Source organism: Ahaetulla prasina, chromosome 5, assembly GCF_028640845.1.
Source record: "Ahaetulla prasina isolate Xishuangbanna chromosome 5, ASM2864084v1, whole genome shotgun sequence".
In the NCBI taxonomy this organism is placed as follows: domain Eukaryota; kingdom Metazoa; phylum Chordata; class Lepidosauria; order Squamata; family Colubridae; genus Ahaetulla; species Ahaetulla prasina.
Window position 1 is genome coordinate 92,990,072 of NC_080543.1, and position 13,117 is coordinate 93,003,188.

At 36.0% G+C, this 13,117-nt stretch overlaps 1 protein-coding gene across 3 annotated transcripts in view; it reads right to left on the reverse strand.

Annotated features, from left to right (window-relative positions):
* The window catches only part of JADE3 (jade family PHD finger 3), a 56,178-nt gene that overhangs the window by 42,295 nt on the left and 766 nt on the right, over nt 1-13,117 (reverse strand). Inside the window, exon 1 of one of the 3 annotated variants that reach the window (XM_058185689.1) lies at nt 12,888-13,059. The exons of the other annotated variants lie outside the window; for them this stretch is intronic. The gene's annotated coding sequence lies outside the window, so the exon portion shown is untranslated. Of the gene's footprint in view, nt 1-12,887; nt 13,060-13,117 lie in introns of those variants that run through there. 3 annotated transcript variants of the gene reach the window in all.

The window sequence follows — 13,117 nt, forward strand, 5'->3', positions numbered from 1 at the left end:
TCACTCTGCTAAACAAATAATTCCATCAACACTGTCAAACTATTTACTGAATCTGCACTACTATTAATCTTCTCATAGTTCCCATCACCAATCTCTTTCCACTTATGACTGTATGATTGTAACTTTGTTGCTGGTAATCCTTATGATTTATATTGATATATTGATAATCATTTGTGTTGTAAATGTTGTACCTTGATGAAGGTATCTTTTCTTTTGTGTACACTGAGAGACAAATTCCTTGTGTGTCCAATCACACTTGGCCAATAAAAAATTCAATTCTATTCTATTCTATTCTATTCTATTCTATTCTATTCTATTCTATTCTATTCTATTCTAACAATTATATAACTCTTTTGCAAATTAAAACCTTTAATAAAAACTGTGCCTGCCTGCATGTGAAGTGTTAATGTGCAACAAAGAAAAATGTTTAGTTCTGATCAGTTGGAACCAATATCCAACGAAACAGGTCTACTTCCACATGCTGATAAGTAGACTATCATGTGCTGTGCAAAGATTTTAAATACAGATTCAGCAATCAGCAGCCAAAAGTAAAAATAATAAAAATTTATAAAATAAATAAATAAAAGTAATTTAGGCAAAACTAATACTATTAAGCAAGCCAATTACATTCTTTTGAAGTATTATAGTGAGCTCTATGAGCTTACATGAAACTTCCTGCCATTTCTCAACTAAAGAGACAGAGGAATATGTTGACTACTTTACAACCTGGAGATCACTTGATGAAATTACTGTTTAAAACTTTGATGGTCATAGCCAAAGCCTAAGAAAATCACACATTAAGACAAGATCATATTATATAAAGGTAAAGGTAAAGGTTCCCCTATTTGCTAGTCATTCAACATATGTGCTAGTTGTTCCTGACTCTAGGGGCGGTGCTCATCTCCGTTTCAAAGCCAAAGAGCCAGTGCTCCGAAGATGTCTCCATGGTCATGTAGCCGGCATGACTAAATGCCAAAGGTGCAAGGAATGCTGTTACCTTCCCACCAAAGGTGGTCCCTATTTTTCTAGGTTGGCAGAAGCTGGGACAAGTAACGGGAGCTCACCCAGTTATGCGGCACTAGGGATTCGAACCGCTGAACTGCCGACCTTTCAATTGACAAGCTCAGCGTTCTAGCCATTGAGCCACCACGTCCCTTCATATTATATATAGTCATATAAATATTCACAGTACTGTATTAGAAATACAGTAGTTTGCAATTATTCTTTTTGTAAAAATGTAATAGATCCTGAAAGCTACAGTTATAATACAAGTTATTATACAAATTCTTTTCACAATGGCCTTTTGAATTGTTATATTTTTTACTTTTTTCTATATATCCAATCTCCTGCTTGTTTCAGACATGCACCTCTCAAATTTCTGAGAATCATTAGTGCATCCTACAGAGATAAGATGTTATTAACCCACACTAGGATCCAGTTTATTATGCTACTTGAATTTGTGGGTTAACAATCCACAAGTAAAAGAAGAGATTCCATTTTACATAAAGACTCCATTACTTCTATTATCTGCAAGATAATAAAAAAATATTGGAGTATTACTTATAATTTCATTAAACTTACAAAGTTATATCAAAATATTCCAGCTGTTTTTACTAGCATTGAAAAATATATGATGAAATGATAGTAACAAAGATACTATTAGGGTGAAACACTATTCTCGCAAGAACCTCCGTCCATTTTGTGCCTAGTTACAGGTTTCCCTCTATAATATTTTTGGCAAACTCTAAATTCCAATACAAGGCAAGTACAGGTATTTGAAGTTACAACATGAGGACTTGTTCAATGCCATTTCAACTCTACTATCACAGTATTTAGGCTGTTCCAAGCTCAGAATATTCCTATTAAAATTGGATCAAGGTTGGGGTACATTTTAATAACTAAGCAAAGCTCATTTTGAACTTTAAATATTTTTGCAGGATTGAAATGTTTCAAATATGCCTAAAACCAAGTTCTACCAAGAAACGGAAGAAAATAAATAATATAAACAACTAAAATGAAATGTTAATCATATTAATTGCAGTCACAATTCATAAAATTAAGATCAGTCTGACAGAGAATGATTTCTACAGACCCAGAAGTGTCAATAGCAGGAAAAAAAGTTATTGGACAGTCTTTTCTAGCTATGGGTCTTTCTAACGGACTGCAACTTTCATCAACCTAAGTATAGATGTTTTGAAATTGATCAATTAGCTTTACTTTAAACTTCTCTTCAACCATTACATAAAACACATACAATATAATGGATGCTACATCTAAATAAATACCTCCTACATTTATGGAACCAAAATATTATACTGGAATTAGCTCTATATATTAGTGTCCCAATAACCATGCTTAATGTATTTCAGAATCAGAGGCAAACTAAATATAAAAATAACAATAGTTCTTACAGTGATTGAAAAAAAAGTGCCTTTTTGCAACAAAATTCAGCAACTGCTTTCACTTCCAAAAGAACACAATAAAAACATGAACAGTTTCAATTATTGCTATAAAGAAAGTCCCAGAGTTTCCTTTTTGATCATTTTTCATTTCACTTTTCTACTGAAAAGAGTTCTCATAGAAAGACAATTTAAAAGTTACTATCAATAATTTTCTTTTAGAATGTTCTGTTAAGTTGCTTTAAAACAAAAGATAACTCAAAAATTTCTAATCATGCAATTGAATTGTTTCAGTCAACAGCAGATTTTTATCCAATGCCAATATGTAATTTGGTGCTATCTGAACAAATTTGGAACACTAATTTCTTCTCTTTTCCACTGCAAGTCATTCTCCATTTTTTAAAATTTCTGGTAAACCAGAGCTTACATCTGCAATTAAACTTGAAGATTACAAAAAGAGAAAAAATACTGCAATACACAAAGAAAGGAGCAATTCAAGAACTCAAGTTTTTCTATGTTCAAATTATGAGGCTGCCCGCTTCCCTAATCATGAAGAAAGATTAAAAAACCATAACGCATAAAAATCAAGTGAAGTCCCATATAACAACAGGGCTAAGTCACATACCACAAATTAACAATTGTTGCAACATCTTGACCCAGCGTGCCAAAAAGAACCAGGTCCAAACCTTTCTGAAGGCTAGTGTCAGCACTGGAAGCCATATTAGGCCGGAAGCTTCCGTGCTGCCACCTTCTCATGTGTGGGAAAGTAGGAGGGGGGATTTAGTAGAGGGGTTGTCTTTAGACATAATAGCATACTTCCTGTCAGTCAAGGTCAGGCCGATCCTGCACCTGGAGGAGGAGTGGTTGGAGTGCTGTCTTGAGATGGGACGGTTGGAGATTGGAGCATGTGAACAACTGAGGAGTGAGGGGATGGTTTTGGGGTTTTTGATTTACTAAGGGAAAACCTGGACCTCTCAGATTCAGGTTTTCCCAGATGTGCCAGTTTACCTATCCTAGTAAATAGAACTTTGAAAGATGCTTCCTTCAGAATTTTTACTTGGAATTGGAGGTTTTTTTTCTGGAGCGCTGACAACTAGCACTACTGGTGCCATCCATATTTTGGGGGGGTATGATGGGGCAGAGACTATAGTAAAATAATTGAGAAGGCATGCTATCTGAGTGACGTAAAATGGCACTGTTTGATAGATGAGTCTTGGAGCATGTCCAATCTTGTTGAGTAGGCAGATAACTTAAGGTAGCCATTTCTTGGCCCTGTGCCATATATGGTTTTATGAGTGATCACCAGCACTTTGAATTGCACCCACAAGCTTACTGGTATCTACTAAGGCTTGTGCGTTGGTGGGGTTATTACTGGGGTTGCCGTAACTACTCACACTAATGTGCTCTGGATCAGTTGTAGCTTCTGATTTTTAAGGGCAGCCTCATGTGAAGCACACTGCAGCAATCCAAATAATAATAATAATAATAATAATAATAATAATAATAATAATAATAATAATAATAATAATAATAATAATAATAATAATAATAATAATTTAATTTGTATACCGCCCTTCTCCCGAAGGACTCAGGGCAGTGAACAACCAAATAAAAACAACAATCAAATACACACAATACAGATAAAACAGTAGCTAAAAAACTTATTCAAATTTGGCCCAAATTTAAAATACATTTGAAATCCTAAAAAACTAATTAAAATTAAAACCCATAAAAACATCTAAAAATTCTATGCCAGTCCTGCGCGGAAAAATAGGTACGTCTTGAGCTCGCGGCAAAAGGTCCAAAGGTCAGGAAGTTGTCAAAGTCCAGGGGGAAGTTCGTTTCATAGGGTAGGAGCCCCCACAGAGAAGGCCCTTCCCCTGGGGGCCGCCAGCCGACATTGCTTGGCTGACGGCACTCTAAGGAGTCCTTCTCTGTGAGAGCGCACGGGTCGGTGGGAGGCAAACGGTGGCAGTAGGCGGTCCCGTAAGTAAGTAAGTATAAGAATCAATCAAGCTATGATTAACTATGAATAGTGCTTCCTGATTTAGAGAAGCAACCAAGCGATGAGTAACTATGAATAGTTTTTCCTGATCTAGGTATGGGCATAAAAACCATTCTAGCCATCCTACTATTATCTCTTTGCGAGTTTAAGAGGATTTTCAAATTGCATACCAGTTATGTTGTAAAAAAATATGATTCCAGCCAGTACTAACCTGAAATATTTCTAGCACCAGTGTCCAACTATCAATAGTCATTCAGTCTTACTAGGATTGAGTTGGAAGTGTATTTCTACAGTCTATAGACACTGAGACAGAATCTTGATGGCATCACTTGGGCAGTATTTGATATAAATAACTGAGTGTCATCAGCATACTATTGAAAATATCCAATCCTATGCCACCAGATAATTTTCTCCAGCAGCTTCCTTAGTTATAAGACATATAGATTCATGAAACAAAAATTAATTCTTTCATTTTCCAAGTTATCTTCTACAGGCAGTCCTTGACTTACAACAGTTTATTTAAAGTGACATGACCATTTTTCACACTCGTGATCATTTCAGCATCCCCATGGTCACATGATTTACATTTGGATGCTTGACAACTGATGCATATTTATAACCCTTGCAGTGTCCCGGGGTCACGTGATCACCTTTTACAACCTTCTGACAAGCAAAGACAATGGAAAAGCCAGATTCACTTAACAACCATATTACTAACTTAACAACTTCAGTGATTCACTTGACAAATGTGGCAAGAAAACTCATAAACTGATCAAAACTCACTTTAACAAATTTCTCACTTAACAACATAAACTTCGGCCTCAATGGAGTGCATAAGTTTTATAGAACACACAAAATGTCCCCAAAAAACCCTACAGGCATTCACACACAAAAAACAACAACACCAACAACCCAAGGCAATTAAAACATTTAAGATATATAATTCCAAAATCCAGCTTGTTGAAGAAATAAAGCGGCATATTTTTACAAATTCTACCTTCAGTTTATCTGAATATGGATGTGATTAATAAATTATAGTTACAACATTGGTTTATTTTAAGATTTGAAAGAAATTCTATGTTGCTTTTTGCAGAAATAAATTGCAGAATTCTACACAATTAAATTGGGCCCATTTTATTTCTAAGCTACATTTAGAAAGTAAATAAAAGAAACAGAAAGAGATAATAGCCAAAAACATTAAATGAAAGAAATTCATTTACTTTTAAAATACATTGTTTAGTAAAGTACAAGGCAGCATGAGAATCACAAAACAGTACAGCAATATATTCCACAAAACAGCTTAAATTACTGCCTAATTTAACTATCTCATTGAAGTTTCCAATTTCTAAAGAAAGCAATTCAAATTGCTTTTCATAAAAAGCTTCATAACACTCACAATTATGCTTTGAAAGAACAAAACTGAAACATAGTATTATATTTTAACTATTTTATTAAATAGTTATTACATAGCTGTTTCATTAAATAATTATTAAATCTGAGATAATACATATATTACTGTATCTTAATAAGTTGTGATTTGGATGAGATAACAGATTTTATTATTGCTGTTGTTTGTGCAAATCTAGATTTCCATTTTGTTCTGACACCTTGCTATATTTTAGACCAGAAGTGACCAAAACAAGAATTTACCAAATAAATTTAAATTTGTAAAATATCCCCAACACCATTTGCATTCAGAACACAGTTGCAGCTAACAGAAATCTAATTAGTAGTTCACCTTTACATTTTATTTAGATAGCCACACATTGTTTCGACTCTGTTGTTTAAATACTTGACAATATTTACATGTCTTTGGAAGAACTCTCTTTTCATTACCCCTTCTATTCAGTTACATGCTAGAAAGAAGGACTTCTGTGTTCATATCCTTCCGGACCAAAGCAAGTTAACACTGTTCTTTTTTTTACTCCTATGCTGCCTTTGAGCAGACATCCTTTCAATGAATAGGTACCCTGTGTCTAGCTGGTGGGAAAGCTGTGGGGAATAGCTAACAGAAGCAAAATGATTATTCCTGATCCTTGTCTGTTTTTACTGCAGTCTGCAAGGTCAGGGACAGTTTCTATTAATTCCTTTTCTAGCAATAATTATATAAAGTATTCTATAATCACAGACATGCTTGTTTCAAGAGTTTATGAGAAAATTTTAGTCAGTTCAGAAACATTTCTGAGCGTGTTATGCAGCCAGAGAATTCTCACAATGAAGGCTTGAGAAAATAATTTTAAAATATAGAGATATATTAGACCTATAACAAAAGGGAAAAATTGGGATATAGATTTTGAAAACAAGACACCTTAAAAAGTGCATCGCACCCATTATACCTGTGATGGAGAACCTATGGCACGCATGCCACAGGTGGCCCGCAGAGCCCTCTGCGGGCACACGAGCCGTTGCTCCAGCTCAGCGCCACCGCACGTGCATGTGTGCTTTCCACCAGCCAGCTGGTCTTTGGGTCTCTGCCACGCATGCGCGGGGTACATGCAGGGATGTGCTCGTGCATGGGCTGGGGCACATGCACGGGGTACAGGAGGCTTTCCAGGCACAAAACAGGGCGCGGGGGGACCTCACGCTGTGCCCCCTTTTGTCTTCCAAGCTGGTGCAGGCTGCTTTCCAGGCCCAAAACAGAGTACGGAGTGCATGCGCAGAGTGGCACTTGCATTGCATTTATAGGATAAATATAAAGAATTCAGACAGAGTATTTAAAATAATCATCTAAAGTTTTTGCCTTATGAAAATGTAATTAAGATTGTTTATTTACAATATGAATTTTAAAGTAGAATTTTTAAAAGAAAGTTAAAAAAAACCTGCGTGTTTTGAAAATACATCCACTATTCTCTTACTATTGTCGTATCTGTTTTTTGCCATAAAGATGCTTTGTGAAAACTAAATAAAAATCAGCTAAGTACATTCCTTTATCTTGAGTGGCATTTTGTTCTCTGAAAGTTTCCAAAGAAATGCAATAACCATTATTCCATATCTCTTTGAAAAGTATAACCATCTCCAAGCTTTCCCTTTTAATTCCTTTTTATGTGCTCTAACAATATATTTATTAAAAATATTTATTCCTGCCACAGATATTTATTCCAATTTCTTAATTAATCAAATCATTTATATTCTACTTCTTCTATATTGAATAAGATCTTTATAATTTAAAAAAGGAAAAGCAATGTTCAGAAAATGAAGAGGACATTCCAAAAGCTTTTCACTTTTTTACATAAAAGTTTCATGTCATCATAAATAAGACCACTAAATCTCTTTTTAAAAAGGAAAATAACCTGCTATATAAGTATACTGCCTTATAAAACTACTTCAGGAACTTTCTCTTTAACTAGTCTAGAATTTTTTCTTTTTTCTGCAGGGTATAATACTTCAATGATAACTTTCAAACCATACATTTCAACTGTTTTAATTCAGCATTAGTGCTGAATTCCTGGAGTGCTAGTATAGGGGAACCCAAATAATCGATTGCCTGGTTTCCTAGCAACTGGAAATTCTGAGTGGACGACTGACCAAATGAGATGGGGAATCATGATGATGTCAACCTCCAAAGTGTTTTTCTTGCTTTAACAGGCTGCAATTTTCCAAATGGTAGCTATTTTGATTTATTTGCTGTGAGATGAAAAAGTACTGGTACTTTCTCTTCTTAATGTAACTAGAAAGTACTATTTGCTTAGCTTTAATCTCAGCTAGAATAAAAATTTAATAAACTTCCACTGAATTATTTTTCAAGCAACTTAATTCAAGAGTATCCAAATATGGTGAAACATCTGATAGTTCTTTTTGTTTGATATGCTTATGGGAATCCAGATTTTTTTATTATTGTGACTCAAAAAGGAGATACAGAAATCAATTTGATGCTCTGCGAAATATGAAGATTTAATTTGTTAACATTACTCTGAATATTAAGCAGATTTGTTTTCAACGAAACTGAAACATTATTTCCATTAAAGAACCTTGGTGAAGGATTAAGTAGTTAACATAGAGCAATTTTTATCTGTAACAATAAAATGGTTTCTGCATGGTGAAATGCATATTTTTACTGACTCAGAATATCAACTTTTAAAAAATTATTACTATTTTTTAAAAAAATTGTGCTATTGACTGTAGGTACAGTCTTGTCCCTCATTCAAACTATCAATTCACATCCCTACAAGGAAGATTGGGCCCTAATGTCAGATGTTCTATAAGTATTCTGAAGCAGAGATTACGCTGGTGAATTAGAAAGTGATATACTCCAGTTCTTTCTTGTGCTAAAGCAGAAGAGATTTGGTTTTTTTAAAATAAAATAAGGAGCAAAATTGGGAGCAACTCCACTGAAGCATGGACCAAGACAGGGAAGAGATGGAACTTCATTACACTCAGTAGTTTCTGATAAATGGCAAGAACTTTCCAAGTAGTGGTGAGGTCCAAATGAATAAAGCAGAGCCACTGTTTTAGAATATTTCCATTTTACAGAAGTAGATAATATTAATCTCCAAAAATTTATATTAGAACTGTAATTAATGTTTACTCTGTGGTACTTCAGTCTCATTGTCTCAGGTTCTTATTTGTCATTTTTCCATATTAGTTATGGAATTGTTTTGATTCTTACGCCACAGGCATTCATAATTTTTTTTAGATCACATTTTTTCTTTGGAGTTGCCTTGTGATTTGTAATATAGTGAGAACTTTTTTTTATTTTTTTTAGCAGACCTTTACCTTCTTGTGATCTACTCAGAGCACTGCATTATCTTTTGAATGTTTCTTTTTAATCAGTATCTTGTGATCTAGGCAGCTCTGAAATGTATCTTTACCCAACACATATTTGCATTTTAATATTTAAAATTAATTTAAATTAATATTTACATTTTTCCTTTTTTAAAATAAGGATTGTTTTTCTTCTTTTGTGAAATGTTTTTTTTCTCACAAAGGATGGCCAGGACCAATTTATATGTCTGCCCATCTATCCAAGAAACTCTGGGTGGTAAACAAACAAAAGAATAATATTAAAACAAATCCTAACTAATACTGTATTGAGCTCAATAAATACACAAAGCACTAAATACACACCCAAGACAGACTTCCCAGCCTAACTTCAACCTCCCAATGCCTAAACAAAGAGCCAGGTCTTTACCGCTTTGTAAAAGCTAATAGACTAGTAGCTGTCTGTATTGGGGAAAGGGGGGATGTCCAAAGGGCAGAAACCATAACAAATAGATGCTTCTAGGGATCAGCTAGATGACTTGGAGCCCTGGTAGTGCAGTGGTCAGAATGCAGTACTGCAGGCTAACTCTGCCCAGTCTGGAGTTCGATCCTGACAGGGGCTTAAGGTTGACTCAGCCTTCCATCCTTCCAAGGTCAGTAAAATGAGGACTCAAGATTGTTGGGGGCAATATGCTGACATTGTAACCTGCTGAGAGAATGCTGTAAAGCACTATGCAGCAGTATATAAGTCTAAGTGCTATTGTTGTACTGAGGTACTAGAGCATGCCCACTTTGCCAGATCAGATGGAGCTGACAGAAACCACTAGGCAGAGGTGATCATACAAATAAAGTGACCCCATGGATATACATAGGGCTTTACAGGAAATATCCAGCATTTTGAATTGCTTCTAGAAACCTACTGGGAGCTAATGCAGCTCACACAACAGCAGTAACCTATGAGTATACCACAGTATGCCCAAAACTGCATGTATTGCTGCATCTTTGAATTTATTTTGGCTTTTTTTCATTTCTACTAATGTAGCACAGGATATGAAAATTCTGTCTTTCAGGTACACTGGATGCAGAGGCTAAATGCCTCTGGAACAGGAGTGTCAAAGTGGCGGCCCATGGGCCAGATGCGTCACACCCACCCCGGCTCTGCAAAGGCAAAAAACATCAAGATATATCACGTGACATGATCACGTTTGACACCCATGCCCTGGAAGATGGTTGAGGGCAATGAGGACTATCAAACCACTACCCAAAGCAGGAGGCAGGACCAGGACATGGAGACCAAGATGGTTACTGGAAGGCCGTCAGCTTTCCATTCTACAATCTCAGCTATCAACTATATACAGTCTAATATTTTTCAATATCACTTCATTTTTCTGAGTTACTATTTATTCAAAATTCCTGAATATCCTATTTAATTAAATCTATTAATTTGCCTTAATTAATGTAACTCATTTTTATAGAACAAAAGCAAAATTTGTACTCAGATTTAGAGCAAAATTTCCTCCCTAATGAAAATATTTTCACCTTATATATAGTAAATGCAGTTTTCTCGAATCTAATCTTCCACTGCCTTAGTAATATCTCCAATAAAGTTATGTAGATAAGACATTTACTATATAATCATAGGAAGTTCCAATATGACAGTGAGTTTTAAATCTTCCCATTGTATTTTTAAAAAATAACTGTCTGCACCAGTGGTTCTCAACCTGTGGTCCGCAGACTCCTGGATGCTGCAATATCACCACAGGAGGTCCGCGAAGGCTTGAAGAGATCTTATGATTTAAATCTTGAGTTAAGTCTTGGGGGTCCAGGCCATAGTCTGTAGCGACAAAAGATATTTAAAGGAAGTCTGTGGTGAAAAAAAGGTTGAGAACCACTGTTCTACATTGTTGAAAAATAATATCAAAAGGAATATCCAATATTCTGTAATATTTTAGGAAATCTCTAGTCACAAAATACTTCAAATCCCCAATTACAGAATTTCCATTATTCTTTAGAAATTCAATATGCTGTCTTTTCACACAGCATTAGTAAATTTTAATCTTCAAGCAGGTATCTCAGTTAATGTATAAAAAAGCTTCACTCTTCAACAATATACATTTACAACTCTCATACTTCATTAAACCTAAGCAAACCATTCCTGATGGCTTAAAAGATCAGATAAAAATCAAATCTTCCACAATTATAATTAAGTAGTAAGAATGGTTTTATCAGACTTTTCAGTACAGGTAATCTTTTTATTCTAAATATCCTTCTTCACTGAAATTAAAAAAGAAATTTAGCTATTCCAGTTCTTGACCTAATTAGATTGGTTTTAGTGGCAATCTTACATTTATTATTTATTAGATTTCTTTTGCTGCCCATCTTGCTTCAAAGCAACTCAAATTTTAAGAGGTCCAACCTTATTCCATTCCATTTAAGAGCTTTATGCTAAAGGAGATCTATTGATAGCAACTTCTAAAAATGAAACTGGGCTCATGGATAAGCAGAACCAATTTGGTAAATATTTCAACTGTTGTATGATACATTAAGATAGCAGACAACACCAAGTTATTTTAGTTCTGTGGTGAGTAACTGATACAATCTTTTACCAACTGACTTTCTACATACACACTAAAAAAACCTTAGTAGCTGACCAATTATTTGCAGCCCAGATATGGTAACCCCAGCTGCATCTGCTTGCACAATTATATTTTAGATATTATCCATTCACTTACCAAAGCACAGTAATTTATTTTCTGATCATAGCACACTGTGGCTTTGAATATATATGTGGTTGGGAGTAGAAATTCAAGAATTAATTCTTGTCTCATAAGACTATATCTCTAATAATGTCTTATTTTGCTTGTACACAGAAGGCATAGCAATCAGATCCTATTTGGCACAAGCCAGCAGGTCCCAGCAAAAATACTAGAAATAAATCCAGTCTCTCACTAGCTAGCAGAACTAGGAATGAAAGATAAATCTTAACTCAGCTGGACATTTAATACAGAAAAAAGGAATTATGGCAAAAGTGCCAGGCACATGTGAATGTGTCTCAGAGGCAGGTCTAACGTGGGAAAGATGGAAGGAAAAGAAACAAGAAGAGCAAGCAGCAAGGTGGAGCGATTCAGTTACAGTAGCAATGAGTGCAACGCTGGAAGAGCTGAAGAACCGGGGTAGGGATAGATCACCATGGCTAAAATCTATTTATGTGGTTGTTAAGACTCGACAACAACTGGAGGACACGAGAACGACTTGAGGGCACATAATCCTCCTCCTCAAGAAAAAAAGGCCAACGGAAGAGCAAGCGATACTATTAACTGAAAACACGCTGGCTTTTTTAAATCAAGGCAAGAGTTCCTAATGGTAATGAAATTACCATCGACTCACAAAAAAGTTGGAAGCGGCTGAACAACTATATATAATAACAGCGGATTCCAACTCTCTGGATTCAAGCTACTAACGGGACGGAAGTCCCACTGTTTCTGGGCCGTAGCGGGTTCAAAAAAGCTGTAAATCCCGATTACAAATCCCCAACACGCAACCGTGAAGTGGGTGCTACGAAGTCGTATGAGCTGCGGAAGAGGATTGCCCGGCAGAACCACAACCTCAGGAGTGGATGGAACTCATTTCTTGCAACCGAGTTCGGCAACCTCGATGACCGGTATCAACTTAGTAAACCACGGCAGATGTGGAACTCGGTTAGAACTAATGGCAGAAAATAAATAAAACACTGCAATAAAAAAAACCAAAAAAACAAATAAGTAACTAGAGGGAGGGTGTTCTACCTGGCTTCTGGCCATACGGATGCAGAAGCCCACATAAATGGAAGGCCTGAGTCGCTGCTGTAAAGCCGCCCCCAGCCGAGGAGGGGGCGATGAAGCGAGAGGAGGAAACTTATCCCTCCCCCACCTCAGCTCACCTCGCCTCGCCCTCCGGGCCGGGAACAACCAACGACCACCCGCCCGACCACGTGTCCCCTCCCAAACACGGGCAGCGCTCCCTGAGGCGGCGCTTA